The 22,919-nt window shown below is 46.1% G+C and overlaps 1 pseudogene; it reads left to right on the forward strand.

Moving 5' to 3' along the window:
• The first annotated feature begins 4,548 nt into the window (after nucleotides 1-4,548).
• LOC146202347 (uncharacterized) overlaps nucleotides 4,549-22,919 on the forward strand; it is a 65,821-nt pseudogene continuing 47,450 nt past the window's right edge.

Here is a 22,919-nt window from a genome sequence, read left to right on the forward strand (position 1 = left end):
TAGTTCTAAGAGGAAATGATCAAATTGTATATGGTAAGCATTTACTCGTTCGCCGTCTTGGATGCTCAAATGCGGTTATTTTGAAGACTGGCTGTTTTATAAAGCAATGCACTTTGCTTTGCCGGACTTGAATGAGTTTATGAGGTGCATAACATTCAGTTGCGTCTATTGCTATAGATCAACAACGATGTCTACGTTTCAGTCAGCCTTATACCGAAAATTATTTGTATCGCAATGGCCCATCGTAAACCGTAGAAAGACACAGAAAAAAAAGATGCGTAAATCAACTTTGACACGTGTCGCACGCTGATGCACACGGCATTTTATTCCAAAACAATCCCAATCAAGACTTCGAAGCTGATTTTGGATGCACGCCTAGGAGACATCTTTTATTCAAGGTTGGCGCCAGCTACAGTTTTGCTGCCGTACCCATCATTCGATTTTTCTGGCTGACTTAGCCAATTCAAGTAAATGTGCAAGCGCATCGTCCCAAACCGCTCTAACAGTCGGGTTTTGGGTGTTCCGCGCAATCAACCACTGGAATCTGAACGGTTTGTTCCATAAGGTATTAAACGGAGTTTACTAGACTCTTCAAATGGCAGATATTTTATTCTGATAAATTTTTACACGCAATCAAACGATGTCGGGACAACCGTTGACTTGAGGAGCCGCCGTCCATACACTGTGTTTGCCCTCGAACTGGCGCTGAAATGGCGACGAAACAGTCATTTTGCGTCTTTTGTAGTGTGCTCGCAAATGAATGAAATAATAAAAACATTATGAAAGCAATGCGATATTTACATGTGCGATCGCACAATTTTTTTTATGGATGCCAAGCAAGCGACAGCACCAATTCGGGTGACAGGCGGTCAAATTTAGCTTCACCTAAATTTGGCTTAACCTCAGACGAGTGCGGGGACAACAGGGTGCGCACATCACCTCGCGATGCGTAATTAATTACACAGGGAAGGAAAAGCTACATTTGGGATGAACTTTTGTACTGCGCAAGCACCTTGCTTCCTCCCGACCGCTTTCACAAGATGATGCCGCTACACCTTCCAGCTCACGGGATCAGTTTCTTTGTGACTTGTCGAGCTACCAATCATGTACTTAAAACGACCTTATTTTCATGAGAACCCATTTTTTATATTATTGCGAATCTCAGAAACCTCGCGAAAACCTGCTCATGTGTATAATTAAAGAAAAAACAGCTTCAGAGGACCTGTCATCTCTGTTTCGCGAAATGTTGTACTAGCGATATGCCGGGCACACTTGCCAAATTCCAGCGGGCCCACTCACGGGAAGATTTTTTTTTTTGCGACCAAAATAATTGTTACAAACTGCGTTTCACTTCATACTCTGTCGCGAGGTGACACGCCATTCGTCGCTCTCCCTTGCTTTATTTCCCGAGAAGGAGAGAGAGAATGTAATCCGTGTGAATCTGAAGCCTCGGCGGTTGACACTAGCTTTCAAGATCGAGTGTAAAGGGGAGCGATCGAAAGGGCGCAATGGTGCATGTAAGGCCGCGGTGGCCCTTTCTTTAATAGGGAGTTTTAGAATAGGGGGACCCAAGGCTTGGGGCCCCCAAGGAAATAGCGTGCGGCGGCGCAACGTGCCAGCCGAGCGGCGAGTTTTAGAATAGGGGTTTTCCCGACGCAGCGGAGCCGGGCTTGCGTTCGTCGATTGCAGCGCCACGACGGTAAACCAAGAAAAAGCATTTAAATATATAAGAGCCAACAACGCTTTTGTTAATCAAAAAGTGCTACTATTGCACAAAACTATATTAAAACTACCAGTTATACAAACTGTTTTTGTCATACAAGACGAAATCGGCCAATTGTCAATCCAGGCCGAGGCCGGGAAAACTCATTTGAACCTTCCGCGCTTTCCGCCGTCTGGTCCCCATGGCAACCGAACGAGGCGAACTCGCTAGGCCTAGCAGCTCGGTACATCCGGAAGCAATCAGAAAATATAGGGCGTTTTATTGCTAAAATTTGGTGGTGCGGGCATCATGAGACATAGCATAAGCTTCGTTGGCCTTTCGTTTGCCATGAACGCGTGACACCATGGAGCGGTGACGACGAATGTGTGCCGAGGCGAGCGGCCGCCGCTTGGCCGGTCGCCGCCATGTTGCCGTAACCCAAGCGACCCAACGGCGGCTTGGGGCGAACGCTATTTCCGAAAAATAGGGGCCGCCCCTAGCGTTAACCCAAGACCCCAAGTGCGCCTTACGTTCTGCGCATGCGCATTTCGACGCCCCAAGCTCCTTGGGGGCCCCAAAGCTTGGGGCCCCCTATTCTAAAACTCTCTAATGGCGCGCGCGCCGCAGAAAACGGCGATGGAACGTTCTCCAAGCTACGAGAAAGCGACGCGACCGATTACGTCATCTCGGCCACCGCGCTGCGCCTCCTCGCCCTCGTCGCCATGCGCGGAGTCAAGCGTGCATTCCCCCCGCACGGTCCCGGCCCTCCTCCTCGCTTCGCGCGGGAGGGCTGCGCGTGTTGACCATGTTCGAGAAAGTTCGAGGCCTCTCCAGAAGGCCAAGGGGGGAAGGCATAGCTTTGGCAGCGCTAAGCTGTTTTCCGTTCCTCCTCCGCGCCTAGAAGGTTCGGCGCTGGCTATTTAAGAGCGCGCCGCGCAGTTACTGACGGTTCTGGTTCTGATGCGATTCTCGCTCAGAGAAGACAACGTAGCAGGCAGGCCCCGACTGAGAAGTCGTAAAAAGAGCTATGCGCTCGTTTTGCCGTTAGTTATTCGCTCAGTCTCTTTTGCAAAGTGTGTCGCCTCTCTGTCTCGTGTAAATAAGTTTTCTGTACCCTGTGCTTCGTGTTCTTGTTATATAAAGTTAATGTTCGTTTTGCTACGGCAAGTTCGTCGGCCTTCGTCTCAGTGTGTTTGCGTGTGAACTACACGTCGCCTGCCGAATCGAGGAGCACCTCGGAGAGGTGTGGAAGATTCGAAGAAGAAGAGCGAGAAGAACCTTGTGATTTTTACTGTGCACTCCTTTGCCAAATACCAGGCTCGACCTTCTCCGCATGTTCTTGGTGTGGCTATGAACACAGAAAGGGAGGAGATCCTCATCAATAGATATTATTGTGTGACACTACGCGAATGATACTTAAGTAGCGTGTCACTCACTGGAAGTTACACTAAATTTTCCCGAGTGACTACAACATAGCAGACGCAATTGTCCATATATTTAGCTTATAAGCCCTCACGTACGCTGAAAATTCAAAATTTAGACTTAAAAACACACCGCGCTAATCCCGATGCCAGGCAATGCGATGCTTCGACCTGCTTCAACGTTGAAGGCAGACCAAAATCTGTTGCGCAAAACGCGATTGGGAAGCCAAAACCCGCACAAAGCTCGTGCTTACAAGCAGCTGGATGGGTGAAGCGGCGTGAGGTAATGTCATTCCAAACAGAAGTGGGTAACTGCATTAGAAAAGTACAAAAATATATTGTAAAACGCTTTCGTATAAACAGATACAGACCGCAAGAAAGACGACACGCGCACATACGCAGGCGCTTGTGTGTGTTTGTCATCTTTCTAGTGGTCTGTGTCTGCGCTAGACATTTTTTACACAATCGAAATGCACCTATTCGCTCAAAATAAATTTTATGGATGCATAAAGCAGCACCGGTATTGTGGCTTACCTCGCAGATCTTCGCGTTGCCATTCGCCGTCCAGTCTTCACGCTTCACTTTCGCCTCCCATACATTTCTCCGTCTCTTATCCCGTGGAAAACAAAATCATCTGGCTTCTCTTTTTATTTTTATTTTTTTTTTTTGCTGAGCCAGCACAGAATGGAACCCAAGAGCCTGGCATGCTAGTTTTCGTGACTGAACACAGTACAATCGCCCAGCGCACAGCACAACCGCTTCAGACACTCCGCAGCAACTGCACGAAGCGACTTGCCCCAAGATGGCGAGCGCGGAGAATGCGGCGGCGCGGGGCATGCCAAAGGGTGTCACCACCCTGTACGGCGGCGCTGGTATCGAGGCACCCTAGTAGGGTCCTCTGAGCAGCGTCGTCTGGCGACAGATAGCGAAAATATTGTAAAAAGAAATAATAGTGGGTTTAAAAGCGTGGCGCATTCGTTGCTTCAGTGGCGCAATGGATTGACACTACTTACTTCAGCAATAAGCGATTACAACATCTGTTCGAATCCTTTAATAGCGACTTTTCATTTTCTGTTAATTTTTTTATCGCAACATTACGCTAAGCTACCAAGCTCATTCCTGGGGAGTGTTCTTCTTTAGGTTACAATATATAGTGTTTTTATTTCTTAATAGCCACAAAACCAGCCTTCAACATAGCCACGAGGGGATGGCATGACAATGCTAGCACTAATCAGTTACCTTCCCCGTAATTATTTCCTGCCTTTAGTGAGTGTATGCTACCTTTAGGTTGCGTTCAGAGACACCTTTCGGTAACTATCGCCATTTAACCAGCTGAGAGGCAACCAGTGAGGAGAAAGAAGTTGCAGGACCCAACCGTTGAGGAGACGGGATTACGCGTGCTAGCTGCGTCGACGAGCCCTACCAATGGAAGAGAAAACAAATGTTAGGGTAGCCGTCCGGGTGCGACCCTTGATGCCCTGGGAGGTTATGGGCAGGACCTGCACCAGTGTCACCAACGGCAAGCCCCAGATCTGGTCGACGAGAAGGTATTTCATTTCGACCAAGTATTTGATAGCAGTTCGGACCAATATACCATTTATGAAACGTGTGTGAGACCCCTCCTCGAAGGATGCTTAGAAGGGTTCAATGCCACGGTCATCGCCTACGGTCAAAGTGGTTCAGGAAAAACCTACACGATGGGAACTGACTGTGCACGCGTGAAGGCCCACGATCAGGAGGGCATAATCCCCCGAGCTGTGGAGCACCTCTTCCAGAGGATAAGTACCACGAGACCACGGGAATCCGCCGCCCGATTTCAAGGTCAGCGTACAGTTTATAGAGATGTACAAAGACGATATTTTCGACCTACTAAGCCCCGACAAACACGCACATGAACCGGGTAGGAAGTCTGTGAGGATTCATGAAGATGCAAATTGTGAAACTTACACGGATGGCGTGGTGACAAAGGCGGTAGAGAATGCAGAGTAGTTATTAAGGTGCTTTGAATCAGGAGCTCTGTCCCGAACAACGGGAAGTACCCGAATCAATGTGCAGTTGTCCAGGTCACACGCAATATTCACCCTGTACATCAAGCAGCAGCGATGTATCGAGATGAATGTGGCTGGGGTTGCAAGTGACGAAGACAGCACCGTCAAAGAAGTCAATTAGCAAGAAGGACCATCAGTTTGTCAGTTTGAAACACTGAATTCCAAGTTCCACTTTGTCGACCTGGCTGGATCAGAGAGTTTAAAACGCACAGGTGCCACTGGGGCCAGGGCGAAGGAAGGCATTTCCATAAAAGGTGGCCTCCTTGCTCCCGGTAATGTCATCTCAGCCCTGGATGACGCATCGAGGAGGGTATCTCATGTACCATATCGGAACTCCAAGCTTACTAGGCTACTACAGGACTCCCTTGGAGAAAACAGCAGCACCCTGATGATTGCCTGTGTCTCTCCATGTGACAGAGATTCAACGGAGACACTGAACACACTCATCTATGCCAATCGAGCCAAGAACATCAAGAACCGGATCACAGTAAACCGGGACAAGTCAAGTCAGATGATTGCTGCACTTAGGCACGAAATCAAGGAGCTGAAGTTGGAGCTTATCGAGTACAAACAGGGCAAGCGTCTGGCCCGCGAAGATGGCACGGAGAAAATGAACAGCATGTTCTACCAGAACGCTATTCTGCAGATCGAAAAAAATTTTTTACGCACGCTTATCAAGGCCCTCAAGGAAACCGCGAACCGGCTAACAGTGAATAACTCAAAGCTGCTCGCTGAGCATATGCTGCAAGCTCATGGGTAGGCCGTGGAGACACGGACACCAGGAGTGTCGTCAAGAATCTAATTGAAGACTACCACAAAGAGGTCGAAGAGCTCAGGACCAAGCTGATAGAGTCCGAGGAAGTGTGCGCTCAACAGAGGAAGCAGCTTCAGTGGTACCAGACGCGTCTCCAAATGGGCTCCAGCGCAAACGTAGCCGTGAGTGGCGCTTATGACATCAGCGGTGGTGTCGAGGAGACCAGCATGAAGAACGTCCTTGCGGAGGCCAAGCGGGACAGAAGGCACAAGAAAGCCGAGGAGCACCGGAGCTGCCAGATGGCCCAGATGCTCAAGGAGAGCAGGCAGCAGGAGAACCGCATTCGGTCCCTCGAGGCCCAGAGCCGGATGAAGGAGACGATGCTCAAGAGGCGGCACGAAAATGTGGCTGCTCTGCGCCGCCTGACACGACCCATGTCTCATCGCGTCGCTGGCCATGTGACCACACACAACCAAGCTCTCCAAAAGGTAGCGCCCACTTCTCCAAAGGTCGGCAAGCAGAAGTGGCAGAAATTTGAGAATATTCACAAGCTGGCTATGGCGAAACAAAGCGTCTGTGCCTTAGAGAGGGAGAGGAACCGAGAGAGCATGACACGCTACCTTGAGCAGACCGTCCGGAAACAAGACAGGGAGAGGAAAGCTGGAAGAAATCAAGACGTCAAAGACCTCGAGGACCAGATTGAAAATATGCGGCCCAACCTCGACTACACGAATGAAAACATCTGCGAGTGTCAGGGGAGCATCCTGCAAGTTGAAGATACCAAGGATGACAGTGAGTGCCTTGAGCTGGACGCTATTCTGGATGGGAAAGTGGACTCAGAGGCGTGCTATCTCGTCGACAAGTTGCTGCACATAGTCATCAACCAAAGCCTCCAAGCTGCGCAGAGCAAGGCAGCGGTTCAGAAGCTGGAGGCCCGGCTAGAGCAGATGGAGGAAAACAATGTTATTCACCAGTATCTCCTGCATTACACCATGACCCGGATGCAGCTGGAACCGGTAGCGCTCCCCAGCTGGAACCAACACACAGGCCAAGAGATCCACAGCATGCGCGGCAACCCTGACGATGCAGTGGCGGTACGCTACAGCGAGTGCCATCGGCTGACCTACTCGGTATCCACTGCCTACATCAAGGTGAGGGATGTCCAGGCGCGATCGGCCAGCGCAAGCCCGCGTAAAATCCTAACTAAATGTCGCGGCCTCGCCGGGGTGGCGCAGTGGTTACAACGCTCGACTACTGTTCCCAAGGATACGGGAGCGAATACCGGCCTCGGCGGCCGCTTTTTGAAGGAGGCGGAAAGCAAGGCGCCCGTGTGCTGTGCGATAAAGGACTCCAGGTTAAAGGACCCCTAGGTAGTCGAAATTTCCGGAGTCCTCCACTGCGGCGTCTCTCATAGCCTGAGTCGCTTTTTAAACCCCGCAAACCATACCAAACCAAACTAAAAGTCACGATATCTCTCTCCTCCTCCTGTCCCGGCGCTCCACTTCTGGGAGCGTCCCGGGCGCCGCGCCACCTTGGCCGGCGATAGCAAGCAGACGCTTCCAGCGCTCGCCCTTTGGCGCGCAGTAGGCTGCGTGGTCGATTGAATAATTGCATTTTGGTCATTGCATTTTTGTTGCGAAAACAACAATCTGACAGCCAAAGCAAGACCTCGGGTGGCCGCAGCTAAGCCGTGAAGAGGCGTAGCTACTGTCTCCTCATAAAAAACCAGCCTGCCATGACATTTGAATTCACATTCCCCCAGCCTATGCCACGGGCAGGAGCTGCGATTTTGGGGTCACTCCTTTCATATGGGAGGGCGATATCACAATCAGCCTGCCAGAACAGTTTGCTTCCCCCCTATGACACGCAAATACCCTACGATGCCCTTAAAGGATGAGCTTAAAGGGACAGAACACTGGCCAAAATATGTCATGAGATTATGGTGGAGATGAAGAGATCTTGCCTCATATAATACAGATCGAGCACTACAATATCAAAGAGGCTTTACAATCTTAATTTGCCATTGAAAATCGCATAAAAACAACCGAGGCTCTATCTAGCGGAGAAACCTAGTACTTTCAGTGTAGCCCCCAACGTGACTACATGTTAGCAAAATATCGTTGATCTTCGTAGCTGCACATTGTTCTTTTTAATTCTAAGAGTGCTTGCCATATATTGTTATATTTTGCGCTCTCTCCAGTGCGTCCTTAAATAAAAACCACCCTTGCTTTCGCACCGCGAGAGGTATGCTTTCAGTTTTTGCCACTAGACTGCGCCACAGTGTTTGCAATTTCGTGAATGAAACAATGACAGTGCCCACTAAAACTTTCGTCGACGAGAGCGTGCGTTATTGTGTCGTACAGCATTAAGTGTGAAACTGAAAAGGACGTTACTATACGTAAAAAATGTCGAATTAATGCTTGGCGAGTGAAATTTGTATTTCTTTTCGGTAGGTCTTTTTTGTCGACCACCAGTCGTCATCGCGGTCGCTGCTCATGGTTTCCAGCATCGGACTACATAAAAACGGGCGCACGCATTGATCGAAAAATCCCCGAAAAAAAATTTTTACAGTGTTTCTAACAAAACTGTTATAGAATCGAACATTTTGGACATCAATCTTTTCACTGCGGCGAAAAAAATCGAGACCTAAATTCCGGTGTTCTCTCCCTTTAAGTGTCCCCAATAATGTAGCACTTTACACTGATAGGGCGTGATAGAAGAATAATGTAGCAGGCAAAAGAAGCTTCCGCCGTTCCTTTCGCAATTCAACCAGGGTTAACCAGAGCTAAACCACAACAAATTTTGTGCCCTAGTTTTCACTGACCGCAGATCAGAGAATAGGAGATTGAAAAATAAGTTGCCCCTGTAACCGCCCCAATCCGCGTTGAGCTTGTTATTGAAGCGTTCAGCGCTGAGGTCACGCTGATTACGGTGTACACGTTGGATTGGGGGACACGACAAAGCTCGTGGTGCTTTTGTTTTAGCCGCGCCCCCTTGCCATATCTTTTGAAATTAAATGCTGCCATTAGGAGGTGGCTCTAAATACGCTTGAGCGTGGATATGGCAGACGTGCAATTTGGTTTTATAGGAACCGTCGGCTGTGTAATTGAGCCTTTCAATGACGCGCTTGCTCATTCCGTCTTTTGTGGCACGTGCAGTGGCGAAATTGTCGGTTTTATCATATACTGCGCATGGGACACCCGAAGATTTGTTTTGGGTACGTCACAAGCTGTGTGTGTGTGTGTGTGTGTGTGTGTGTGTGTGTGTGTGTGTGTGTGTGTGTGTGTGTGTGTGTGTGTGTGTGTGTGTGTGTGTGTGTGTGTGTGTGTGTGTGTGTGTGTGTGTGTGTGTGTGTGTGTGTGTGTGTGTGTGTGTGTGTGTGCGTGTGTGTGTGTGTGTGTGTGTGTGTGTGTGTTCCGGAAGAGATTACCTAGTTGCCCACTGTCGGCTACCTGACATTGAGTAGTACACGGGCGCCTTGCGTTTTCACTGCATGCATTGGAACGCTGCCGGCGCGGCTTATCGAAACCGCCTCTTTGGATCAAATGATTTTATCAACGCATGCAATAATGACTCGTAAGAGGACAGCCATTTTGTTTGTGTTCGTGTCTTTCTCATCTTTCACCTCGTCGTTCGCGCTGTTTATTCTAATGAGCTACCAACTAGCCTACCCTTCAACGCTTGTACATATCATACAATTGCTGTGCGTAACATACAGAAGCGTATACAGCCGCAGTAACTCAATCGCTCTTGGTCGCAGTAGCACGCATAAGTTCAAGGGCTGTAAAACGAAACATTTCATTTATTGAGGATTATTAAAGGAAACGCGTTGATTTCTTCAGGAAGTGGCTGAAGTGATTTCGGTGTATTTAGTGAAGTGATCCTAAAAGACAAATGAGTTTTCGTCTGAAATCATTTTATACAGTGCGCTCAAGAAACATATAGACCATGATTTTTCATAAATAACTTAAAAATCATGCACAACTATACGTCTGCATGCCACAAGCATATCCATAACGTATTTAAATGTCTATAGTTCAAGATGGTTCCCTCACAACTACCTAGATCCATGTGACAAAAGTGCCAATCTGCCAGATTTTAAAGCATAATTGGCTGCAGCGATGACGACTTCGAAACCATCTCGATATAGCTGAGATCCTCATCTGAATGGACCTTTTTCCTGTTAAAGGTAGCGACAGGTCTTGATCCAGCCGCCTCTCCCTCCGATAGGCCAGTTGGCTGCACGTGACCTCTTCGCCGCCAAGCTCCGCCCAAAGGGTCCAGTGGTGCTCGCTGCGCCGCTGAAATGCACTGAGATCTGCGCTTGTCAGCGTGATATTGGCCGATTAGCTAAACAAAAAGTACTTCACACACCTCTATTGCATTTTTAGGAGTGTATATGCAATTCTTAATGCTTGAGCTAACGCAAGAATTACATCTCTTAACTCGAATTTTGAAGCGCACGCATGACATGCGGCTGCACCAGGCTGTTGTGCTTTCGGCTGCCGGAACCGTGTGGAAGACGCGAAAAAGTCATTTTCCATTCCTCGCGGTGATGATAATAGCAACAGAAGGAAGCTATGGCCTCATGAGATCGGGTGTAAGATTTTCATGGCCACGGGAAACACCCGGCTATGCGAAGTGATTTCTGTCTGCTTAAACAGCTGTTCGCTTGCCCGGGATGGCCTTTGTTTGGGCATATGCTATTTCATGACAAAATATCAAGGACGCTATGACTATGTAGCCATTGTACTGTGGACGTCTAGTGAAAACTCACTGCCGTTTCGCGCCCCCTTACTTTCCCCGAACATCAGAACTGCAATATAACGCGTGGAATCAATGGTGTCAAAATGCTCAGAATGAAAAGGAAATGCTTGATAATGCTTTTTATGAAAATTTATTCGGAACAACTGATCAGTTAATTGATATAAATGTAAAATTAAACATTGGAAAAAGAGGAGGGTCCAAATGTGTCAAAATGATCGAAATAGAAAGTCAGTATTTGCCTATGCTAAATATCGGTGTATAACAGTGAAAAAACAACAACAAAAAGAAAAATTTGTACAAGAAAAAGCTAGAAGAGAGCCCCTCTCGAAGTAAGCAACATAAGCTAGCGACATGTACGCTACACATGTAATATAGCGATGTACGCTCCACTGGAATTTGTTATATTTGCAAGCAAGCGCAGAAGCCTTAGGATTAAAAATGGGGAGGAAAACGAATGTCTCATCAGTTCACCAAACTGCAACAAGGCCATGCCGCTAGCACGGCCTCTGAGATCACCCTCGCGCGCGTTTCTCTCCGGCCGTTCCAATCGGCGCGCGCCTCAGACTAACGTAAGTTTGTCAGTTCCTCCAGGCGCTACCAGGCGGCAGTGCACGCCTATGCGTCGAGGCATCGTCCAGCCCGTTCGCGGTGTATCTCCGCTGGCGGTTCTCTTGTTTCTTGCGCGTGTACATTGGACGAAAAATTTGTTACGAGCATGTCACGTAGCCTTTCATTTTTAACTGGTTTTCCAGCAAAGACTGACTGCAAGGTGTGTCCGAAATGTTTCACAATTTAAGTGTTGTGTTTAATACCGAAGCGGAGTGTCGATCTTCTTGCTGCGTTCACATAATGCATTCCTTTCTACTTAGAATTTACGCATTGTGCTCGTGTAGATAGATTTCTCTGCTTGTGAAACAGTTATTCGTCAAGACTACCTCTTGTAGGTGGTAGACTGAGCGCCTAACGGTCACTCGTGAAGCCGGCAGTCAATCAACGTTACGAGCGTATGCTCGAGTGGACAAAGGCGTACATGTATCTCAGCTGCAAGGTCTTGTTGCAGTTTGGTGAACCGATGAGACATTCGTTTTCCTCCCCATTTTTAATCCTAAGGCTTCTGCGCTTGCTTGCAAATATAATAACAAATTCCAGCGGAGCGTACATCGCTACATTCCATGTGTAGCGTACATGTCGCTAGCTTATGTTGCTTACTTCGAGAGGTGCTCTCTTCTAGCTTTGTGCAGCAAGAAAGGGCCACGCCACTGAAACAACGAAGATAATCATAAAAAATTGCTTAGGCCACAGCTTATCAACGCAGGAAAAATAGTAATTGATCAAGCAGCTTACCGGGGAAAAAAAAAAAAAAAACTGCTGAGCAAGATAGGAGCTGCGTGTTTAGTCTGGCGAGTTTTATCTTTACGAATAGAATACTACGCAAGTAGTCATCATGTGGTGATTAAACTTTGTAAATAACGAAATGTTTGTGTGGACTACTTGATTGTGCTTGCCCATATTGTTTTTCTCTTTGTCCACCTCATGAGTTTTGTAAATAAAGAAATATTTTTTTTTTATGTTTGCCTCGTAATTTTGTTCAGAAAGTGACTAGTATCATTACAACCGGCGGATGTTTAGGGCCAAAAACGTTCTGATAAGTTTCGCATATCATTGAAAGTTAATGAAAAATTGCCAACTAGTGTGGCAGGCGTGCATGACAGTGCCATTCTATAGTCTAATCATAATTCGTTTGAATTAACCCATTTGCTCGGCTTGGCCCTCTGCGTGTATAGGCATAGGAGTAAAAATGAAAAATAAAAGCACTGCATCCAGTCTGTAGCATTGCACAGAAGTGAAAACAAGAAATAAGCTGAAACTCGCGTGATAATTTCGCACATTTATGCTATGGCTCTTTCGATCGTATCAGCTGATCCTTTTTTAACGGGATCACTTCCGAAAACCTTGCATATACTCATATGACGGCAGAGGTGCTTGAACGTGCCCCGATTACCCTTCACCTTTATCGAACTTTTTTTTATTACGCAAGCTTGCCATAAGGCATATTATAAAAACCCATGTAAATTGTTTTCCGTAACGACTCTATCGAACTTGCGTGCTTACGATCTTCCAAGGCTGATTTAAAACCGTGCAAGAAAAAAAAATAGCTATCGTGACATGCATCTAAGTAAGCAATAATCATGTGGCTGTGGCAGAACCATTTAGTGAATTGAATTCGTGCGATGGATGTTTATGTAAGTCGCCGCACTCGTAAATACTATATTTAGCGAGTTAGTGAACTCGAAAATGTACGGCGTGTATATACACCCTGACAAAAAAAAAAAAAAAAAAAAAAAAAAAAGACGCGGAATAGCAGCCGAGAGCACCAGAGCACGCATGCATGCTTCGGGCAGGCATGCAGATTCGGGTAGTCGCTGCCTAACTTGGCGCATGTGGACCTTATATTATTAGTACTTTAACGATAGCGAAATTGTTAGCTGCCGTTTTTCCCGTGGCATTTTAAAGCTAGCAGCTCGACTGTGGTACGAGAACAAGCTGAGGAAACTCGTGTTTTATAGTTTGCGCCAAGCTGCGGCGGAACACTTGATGCATTGATGCATAGGTGGCGAGCGCCGCGGTGTGGCGAAAGACGCTGCCACGCCCCTTTTCCAACTTGCGTTCTTTCCGGCCGATTGGAACGGCCGGAGAGAAACGTGCGCGCGGAGGTGATCTCGGAGGCCATGGCGCTAGTTCGAAAAAAAAAAAAAAACATTTAACTGTAATTCCTGATGAGATGAATAGTCGCGCTATCAACCTTTTTTATTACAAGGAGAAAAACTACACAAAGTGAAGAAAATGAACGCCACAAGCCAAAGCGACAAGAAGGTTGAGAAGGAATGTCGTTGCAATGACGACCACATTTCACAGCTTACAGATAATAATAATAATAATAATAATAATAATAATAATAATAATAATAATAATAATAATAATAATAATAATAATAATAATAATAATAATAATAATAATAATAATAATAATAATAATAATAATAATAATAATAATAATAAATAATAATAATAATAATAATAATAATAATAATAATAATAATAATAATAATAATAACTTTATTTACCATCAACGTTTACATGATGGCGGGAGCCTGGAGTAAAAGCTGCCTTACGGCAGCTTGACAAGGCCTCAAGCTCCCCACTTTGGCAATGGTACATCAGCGGTCTTATCACAGTTGATAAAAACATTTGGGAAGCAATTAATCAATGTATAATAAATAATAGCGGGTAGAATTGAAAAAAAAAACAAACAAAAACAAAACAACAACAACAACACAACACTGCCTGATGTATACAATGCATTGTTTTGGAATATGGAATACGGGAAATAAATACATAACACAAGCAATACATTCACAGCAATACATAGCACAGAAATAGATAGCGGAAGCATATATGAAAGAAGAGAAAAATTGTTGGCAGAAATGTTCACATTTGAAAGCAATTTTTTTTAAACAAACAAATAAACACACACACACACACACACACAAAACATATCATGGGATGAACCTCTGTTTTAAGAAAGTATGAAAGTAATTCTTGGAATGATGCCTCTGAAAGGATAATATTGTCTTGCGATAACTGATTAAGTAAGCGGGGCAATCTATTTTCCAATGTGTGCAGCCCGTATGTGGTCCGGTATGTGTTCAGGTTCCAGGGATTTAGATTGCGGATTGCGTATGCTTGTTCTCGTTTTTGTAGATTAGCCAGTGAGCGAAGAAGATAGGCTTAGCATCTTGAAATTCGCGAAGTTATCTAGAAAACTAGGGATATTTGTAGCTAATACCTTTTCGTGTGGGCGAGAGTGAGTGCAATAGAAGATAATTCCGCCATTTCGAGCAAGTTATCGCGTCGCAGAAAACAGCGGCGAGGTGTATTCGTTCCGAAGCGGGCGACCAGCGCGCCGCCATGTTGTCAACGCATCCCGCAACGCCCGCAGCAACGGGCGTACGCCGGGATTTGATGCGTGCGTGTGCCCGCAGGACAGACCGCGTTACGTACGGATCTGCGCATGCGCATTCGTTACCCGCATCGTCGCTGCGTACGCATCGTCACTGCGTACGCCCAACTAAAAGTGTCTATTGTGTAGCAGTTCGTTACGTCGATGAAGCGACGGACGTCGTTTTGTGGGAAATTTGCACATGCAGCGAACACCTCCTTTCATTTTCGCATGACATCCCGGCGAAAATGGCGATCGAGGAGGCTTCGCGCATGCGCAGTAGCGCTACTTAAAAAAAGTCCAGCAACACTGCATGCACTGTTATAACATACAAGATAGCTGCCGTTAATCCGGACGGCTATATTTACTCGGCTAGAACACATACGACAAAGTTCAAATTTCACCGTACCGAAAGGAGCATGCATGAATAGCGTGTACGAGTTCATAAGCAAAGCAATCGCGCTGCACCAAATTATAACCAAATCAACATGCAAGCTCATACAACGAGCGCCTTGAACGGCGTAGCTCAAGAAATCTGCAGTACATTTTTTTTTTGTCGCGAACAAACATAATCACAATAAAAAGAATACATCACGCAATGTTTATAACTTTGGGCGCGCGCATCGAGGCGGGGAGACTTTTCTACCGTGCGAACCACGTGACCTTACAATTTCTTTTGTTTTATTGGCTTTTGAGCGCGCAGCGCCATTTCGTTGTAAACGTTGTACTATGTGTTTATAAAGTTTGTTTTCTTCAAAATTCGATCGTCGCAGCATCTCGTCTAGGCGAAGGGGTAGGGAGAAATACCACTTGGACCATTCTGGCCGAGGCCGTGACCGCGGCATGGGCAATTTTCTCGTCACCTGAACATGTATCCCGTAGGGCAAAATAAAGGTTTAGTGTATGCGTGCGTGCGTGCGTTCGTGCGTGTGTGTGTGTGTGTGTGTGTGTGTGTGTGTGTGTGTGTGTGTGTGTGTGTGTGTGTGTGTGTGTGTGTGTGTGTGTGTGTGTGTGTGTGTGTGTGTGTGTGTGTGTGTGTGTGTGTGTGTGTGTGTGTGTGTGTGTGTGTGTGTATGAAGACCCAAGTTGCTACTCGCGAAGGCATATGTCGTAGGGTGTCGCAGGGATGCACGTTGCGGTACTGGGCGCTTGTTTTTCTTGCGTTAGCGAGCATGCGTTTAACTGGTGGCCGGTGGCTGGAGTTGAATTATGCGCCAACGTGAACCATGTTCGCGTGCCATATTTTTTGTATTTGTCAAGAGCGGGAATGTAATTAGGTCATAGACATCGGGCATTTAGGATCAGTCGTGCTGTTCGTTCTCATCTCCATCGTCGCAGTTTGGCTGCTTTCGTTCATCCCTTAAAAAGGTGATCTTTTTTTTTTTTTAGTTCAAAACTTGTCGCCGCATCTTGTCTAGGCGAAGGAGAAAGCACCTTTTAAATTTTTGTTTTTATTTGCTTTTGAGCGCGCAGCGCGAGCTTCAGCGCTGCGCTATACGTTTAAGAAGAATGACTTTTTTTAATGTGGATGCTTGGGCGAGTTGGTGTTCCATTCTTGATCCGCCGCACCCGTGTGTGTTTTGTTTGTGTCCCCTTCTAACGTCCGCGGCCGTTGCGCGTTTTGTATCAAGGACTTTTTTTTAACCTCAAAACTCGTCGCAGCAACTCGTCTAGGCTAAGGGAGAGGGAGAAATGCCACTTGGACCACTGTATCCGTGACCGTGGCAGGGACAGTTTCATAGCCAGTGTACGCATCCGTAATCAACGCAAGGAGGAGGAGAAATAAACTTTTATTTTCCAGCAGAAATGGTACGCGGCTAGTTGCACATGCCCACATGACAAGAAAATGTAAGCACATTGAACACGAGTTTGACGAAGTGACTTATTTGGACAAACTGTTCATCTACAAATTGCCGCAAAAATCCATGAGCTTGTGAGAGAAAGCACATCAGTGCAGAAAGTAAGGAAGTGTCTGAGGTACTAAGCAGAAGATGTAATGTCTGCAGAGAAAGAAAACCTGATATCACCTGCCGAGCATTCTATCCCACAAACAAAGATATAATAAATCACATTCATTATGCACTTAAAAACAAAGGTCAAGTAACATCGATCAAGATGTGGAAGCAATTGATTGAGGCTCCTCAGATCAGTAGCACAGGTGACAATGTCAAGTTCTGACCATACCACAAAAGAGTTAATAAGTTGTAGGCAGTTACAAAAGAATATGAGCAGGAATTATTATTTTGCTACCAGTCGTGTTTTAGGAAGGATTTGCTTTTAAAATATGGGCAATGGGTAGAGTGCTGTTTGTTTAGATGCCACCAACAAGGCAACAGACTATACGCTGCCTCTTTTTTCATAGTAGTGAAAACTCTGACTGGCTAGGTGGCTGCCGGAGCTTTCATAGTTGAGTTCGAACCTGCATCTTGCATAGCAGAGGCACTTTCTGTCTTTAAGTGTTGGTGCCCAGAGCCAGAGCCGTACTACTGGACGGTGGACTGTTGCTCAGCAGAAATGAGAGCAATTGAAGAAATTTTTCCTAACTGTGTGCAGTGAAGCTTTGCTAGTTCTACAGGGAACAGGCATGTGACCGGTGGCTAAGGAAAAAGGGGAGTGGAGTAGCTGATCGTGAGGATGCACTTTGTCTATTGAGGAGGCTGGCCCATGCTATATCCCAGGAGGAATATGATGCATTAAAACAGCTGATGAATTCGGACCATTGGAAAAACATCCAACTGAGGAGCTATATGTCTTGCCAATGGTTGCCACTAGCAGACGAATGGACCATGCTCAACAGAACAAAATTCTCAGTTGTGATAACCACCAACAATGGCACTGAATTACAGAGCACATTGTTGAAAGAACATTATTTGAAATCCAGGAATGGCGAACAAAGCTTATCATTCCTAATATGGGCAATAACTAGCCAGTTTTTGCCTGAGCGAAAGACACAATTCAATCAAGAAGAGATGAGGAGGTCCTCCAAGTACCGAAGGTATCATGACACCGTACCCATTTACATGCACAATAGACCTCCACAAGTCATAAAGAACATTGTGCAAAGGTTGGACACTCCCTTGCACTACACCAACACTGATGTACATAATTCACCCGAAAATAGTTTGTTTAAAGACAGCTTCAGCACACCTGGTCAGTATCACACTGTAAACTTTAACACACCAATCTGCACTTGTGCAGTCTTCAAGAAGAATAAACTGCGATGTAAACACTTCTGCGCAGTTTTCCAAAGCATTACACCAGCAATGTTCAACTGAGCCTTGAAACGGGTTCAGAAGAGTCGAATGAGGTGCCACAGCTCTCTCCACCCAAAATATCAAGCAATATTTAACTCGATATTCTTCCAAAACCTTTAAAACAGAGGCTCGGAGCCTCAAGAGAAAGGCTACAAAATGCGACCGACAGGCTGAGAAGCATGGCTGTATAATGGAGTGACCAGGAAGCACTTGATGCTGCTTATGAGCATGTTTCAGCAGTACTCAATGCACTATCACAGGGGACAGTGTCCACCAGTGGTCTCCTAGTCAGGGAATTCCCAATAAATGGGTGTTCCGGACAGACAAAAGACAAACACCTATTCGGCTATGCCTAGATAAATAAAAGGGCAGCAGAGCTGGGCTTACAAAATCTTGGAAGACACATGGAAGAGTGAGGAAGAAGGTATAGATGCACTGAGAGAACACATACAGGCACACGACCTGCAATAGATTTTAAGAGTAAATCAGCACTAGAATTCCCCATCGTTTTCAGCTCCAAAAATGTGCTATTTCTTTCATTTCATTTTGTACCTTGAAGCTCCCCTGAGGCGGCATTTCATAAAGGGTAGCGTAATAAGAAATTAAAAGCAAAGCCGAAGATTAGCAGCAACACTTTCACAGAATGTACATAGTGATCCATTCTTAGTGTGAACATGCAAGTATGCGACCGCACTCTTCAAAGTGCCAGAGCATCTGTCCTGGCCATGAATAAAAGTTAAGTGGCACATGATGCAAAGCACCCCCTCCAGATCATCCTGCACACACACCACTTTGTTTTGATGAGCGGCAATGTTAAAATCATGAGCGCTCTAAAAAGTGCGGCTGCACACTCGCACGTTCACCCCAAAAGTGGATCACCCTGCATATACAACAACAGGTTATAGCTGTGATGTGACGGGCAGTTTTGGTTCAGTTAGGTGCCATATTCTACGAAAAAATACCATAAAAAATATGATGATGCGGGAACGATGTTGTGATATTTGGAGTGTGTTTGACATGAAGGAAGACTGAGTCAGTGATATACACGCTGTGCTGTGATCCCTGCATTTTATAGACTGTCTTCTGCCTGCTGTATCTTACATTCCTTTTGACTAGTGTGTAAAAACTAGGAAGAGATGCCAGCCGTGTTTTTGAAGTGATATGCTTTCGACCACAGATATGTCTGCGATCAACAATAAAATACTTCAATACTTAAAAGATTCGTTTTGCATCCATTCGAACAGGGAACGGCAAGAGATCATTCGGGTGCGCCCTCTCTTTCATCTATCTGTGTGCATCTAATCGGCAAGCCGCGGACCGGTTCAGTCGTTCAGTCGTGTCCGACCCTTCGTGACCTTATTGCCCGTCACGCCACGCTTTCCGGTCTCTCACTATCTTCCTAACATCACATAACTTCACCTGCAGCGCCTCGAGGATGCCATCTAACCATCGCGTTTGCTGCATACCTCTTCTCCGGCGACCCTCAACCTTTCCCAACATCAAATCTTTCTCCAGCGACTCCTCTCTTCTCATCAGATGACCAAAGTAGCTGAGCTTTAACTTTAGAATTTGACACTCCAATGAGCAGTCAGGGTTTATGGTCGACAATATCGACTGATTTGATCTTCTGACAGTCCAAGGAACTCTTAAAAGTTTCCGCCAGCACCCCAATTGAAACGCGCCAATTCTTCGGCGGTCAGCCTTCTTCACAGTCCAACTCTCGCATCCATACATCACGACTGGAAAGACCATAGCACGAGTTATACGGATCTTGGTTGGCAGACTAATGTCTCTGCTCTTTACTAGGCGGTCAAAGCTAACCATTGCTCTCTTTCCCAGAAGCAGGCGTCTCCCAATTTCATGGCCGCAGTCTCCTTCCGAGGTAATCTTGGAGCCCAAAAACAGAAAATCTGTCACAGCTTCCACTTCTTGTCCATTGATGCTCCAGGACTTGATAGGGCAAGACGTCATGACTTTTGTCTTTTGAATGTTCAGTTTAAGCACAAACTTCTCACTCTCTTCTAGTACGCGCATCAGAAGACTCCTGAGTTCCACTTCACTTTCTGCCATTAAAGTGGTATCATCCGCATATCTAAGGTTGTTGATGCGTTTTCCAGCAACCTTCACTCCAGCTGAAGACTCGTCCAGACCGGCCTACCTCATGATGCACTCTGCATATAATTTAAATAGGCAGGGCGACAGTATGCAGCCTTGCCTCACTCCTTTCTCGATCGGAAACCAATCAGTAAGACCATGCCCAGTTCTGACTGTGGCCTCTTGCCCTTCATAAAGGTTCCTGAGGAGACAGATGAGGTGAATTGGAACTCCCATCTCTTGGATAGCTTGCCACAATCTGCTGTGATCTACGCAGTCAAACGCTTTCGCATATTCAATAAAGCAGAAGTAGATGGGTTTCTGGAACTCTCTTGCTCTTTCCATAATCCAGCGAATGTTAGCAATTTGGTCTGTAGTTCCTCTGCCCTTGCGAAACCCAGCTTGCACGTCCGGAAGCTGCCGATCCACATACTGCTGCAGCCTACCTTGGAGGATTTTAAACATCACCTTGCTAGCATGCGAAATAAGCACGATCGTGCGTAGTTGGAACAATTTTTGTCACTGCCTTTCTTTGAAATGGGGATGTAAACTGACCTCCTCCAATCCTGTGGCCACAGCAGGGTTGTCCAAATCTTCTGACATAATGTATGTAGAATGTTAGCAGCGTCACGGTTGAGGTTTTGAAGCAGCTGAGCTGGAATGCCATCAATTCCGCTAGCTTTGTTCTTAGCAAGGCTGGCTAAGGCCCATTCAACTTCTCTCTTCAGGATGCCCGGCTCGAGATCAGTAATCACAACCGTCTTATGTTGGGTTTGCACATCCGGGTCCTTCTTGTACAGTTCTTCTGTGTATTTCTGCCACCGCTTCTTTATCTCTGAGGCTTCAGTGACGTCCTTGCCTCGTTTGTCCTTTATCACTCCCAGCTTAGCACAGAAGCTTCCTTTGATATCTTTGATTGTCTTATATAGAGCTCTTGTGTTCCTTATTTGGCTGTTGTCCTCAACTGCTTGACACTGCATGTTCAGGAAGGCATTCTTACCTCTCCTTGCTGTTTTCTAAAAATCCGGATTGAGAACCTTGTATCTTTCTCTTTCCCCCCTAACGTTTGCCATCCTCCTTTCCTCAGCTGTTTTCAAAGCCTCTTCAGATAACCAGTTTGCTCTCTTGCATTTCTTTTGCTTTGGAACTACCTTAGTAGCAACTTCTTGTATTATATCGCGAGCATCAGTCCACATCTCTTCGGGCTCTCTGTATTCTAGATCTAATTCTTGAAATCAATTCCTCACTTCCACAGCATATTCTGATGGAATTTGATGCTGATCATACCTGAACGGCCTTCTAGTTTTCTGCGTTTTCCTCAATCGAAGCTTAAATTTGACAACAAGAAGCTGATGATCGGTGCCACAATCGGCCCCAGGCATTGCTTTTACTGCATGTATAGCGCTTCTCCATCTCTGCCGGCAAAGAATATATTCGATGTGATTCCTGTACAGACCGTCCGGTGAAGTCCATGTGTACAGGCGCCTCTTGTGCTGTTAAAAATGAGTATTCGCTATGATCAGGTTGTTTTCTTGACAAAACTCTACTAGCCTCTGCCCAGCTTCAGTTGGCTCACCAAGACCGAACTTGCCTGTAATTCCGGATATTTCTTCACTCCCCACCTTAGCATTCCAGTCTCCTATGTGAAAAAGAACTTCTGATGATGGAGTGCAGTCTAAAAGGCATTGCAGGTCCGCATGAAATATCTCAACGTCAGCTTCTTCAGCAGTAGTGGTTGGTGCATAGACTTGGATAACTGTTCTGTTGAAAGGGTGACCTTGGGTCCGAAGTGAAATCCTTTGGTCGTTTTGGGGGTTGTAGCCTAGCACTGCTTTGCCCATTCTTCTGTTTACTACGAGAGCGACCCCATTCCTTCTCTTGGATTCGGGCCCACAATAAAAGACATAATGGTCGCCGGAATTAAATTTTCCCATTCTGATAAAGTGAGCTAGAATTGGGTAGTGGGCTCATTTCTCAGCCGGCGCCATACATTGCGATTACGCCACCTATGTCAGGAGATTCTAGGTCTGCGCGCCTCCGCAGGGGGCCGCCACCGCCGCCTTCAATGTAGCAGCGCGCGGCCGCGCTGCGCGCCGTTTGCCTTTGCCTGCCTTCTCCTTCGTTGCGGTATATTCTCGCCATTGCGAAGGTTTTGTTTTGTAGTGGGCCATGTGACCCAACGAATTGTGACTTCTGATAGGAAGATGCCACCCCGATGACAAAACCATTGTGCTAGGCTGCCGGACACGCTTACGGGAAAGGCGCCAAGCACGAATCGAAAGATATGTGGCTCTTGGAAAATAATGGGAGCAAATATAAATCCTCCCTAATGGATATAAATACACCATGACCTGATCACATCAATTACACGTATACCAGCCTAATTTTTCAGTTGTATTTTATTCTCTGGCCTTGTGGAAATAATAAGCCAGGGGAATTCGTGCAAGCAGGGCCAGCTAGCCGGATTGTCGACATGCTGCATCAAGGAAGCACAAAGCCAAATACGAATGTGAACAAAAAGGAGGACCAGTAGTTAGGAAATAATTTTATTCAGCGCATTAATAGGCGTCAAGATTGCGCTGGTATATCTGTTGACCACAGCCAGCATATTATAGCTGAAATGATTATAGGATATATTTCACAGTACTGGGTATGTTTCAAAATAGAGTCTAATGAAATTGAATTGCGAAGCTTGTACAAGCCTGCTAACTCGGCGTCGCCTTACGCAAACAGCTTACTCGGAACAAACTTCCGCGATAATGGGGACTCAGCTATTGTCAGGTCAGCTTTACTGCTTCTTGAGCAACTCGAAAATATGACAGCCTGTGGGGCGATCATTCATGATTTGAAAACCACTGTACACGGCGAAAAGATGACAAC

This window comes from Amblyomma maculatum, chromosome 1 (genome assembly GCF_055883805.1).
Source record: "Amblyomma maculatum isolate TAMU_Amacu chromosome 1, ASM5588380v1, whole genome shotgun sequence".
Taxonomy (NCBI): Eukaryota; Metazoa; Arthropoda; class Arachnida; order Ixodida; family Ixodidae; genus Amblyomma; species Amblyomma maculatum.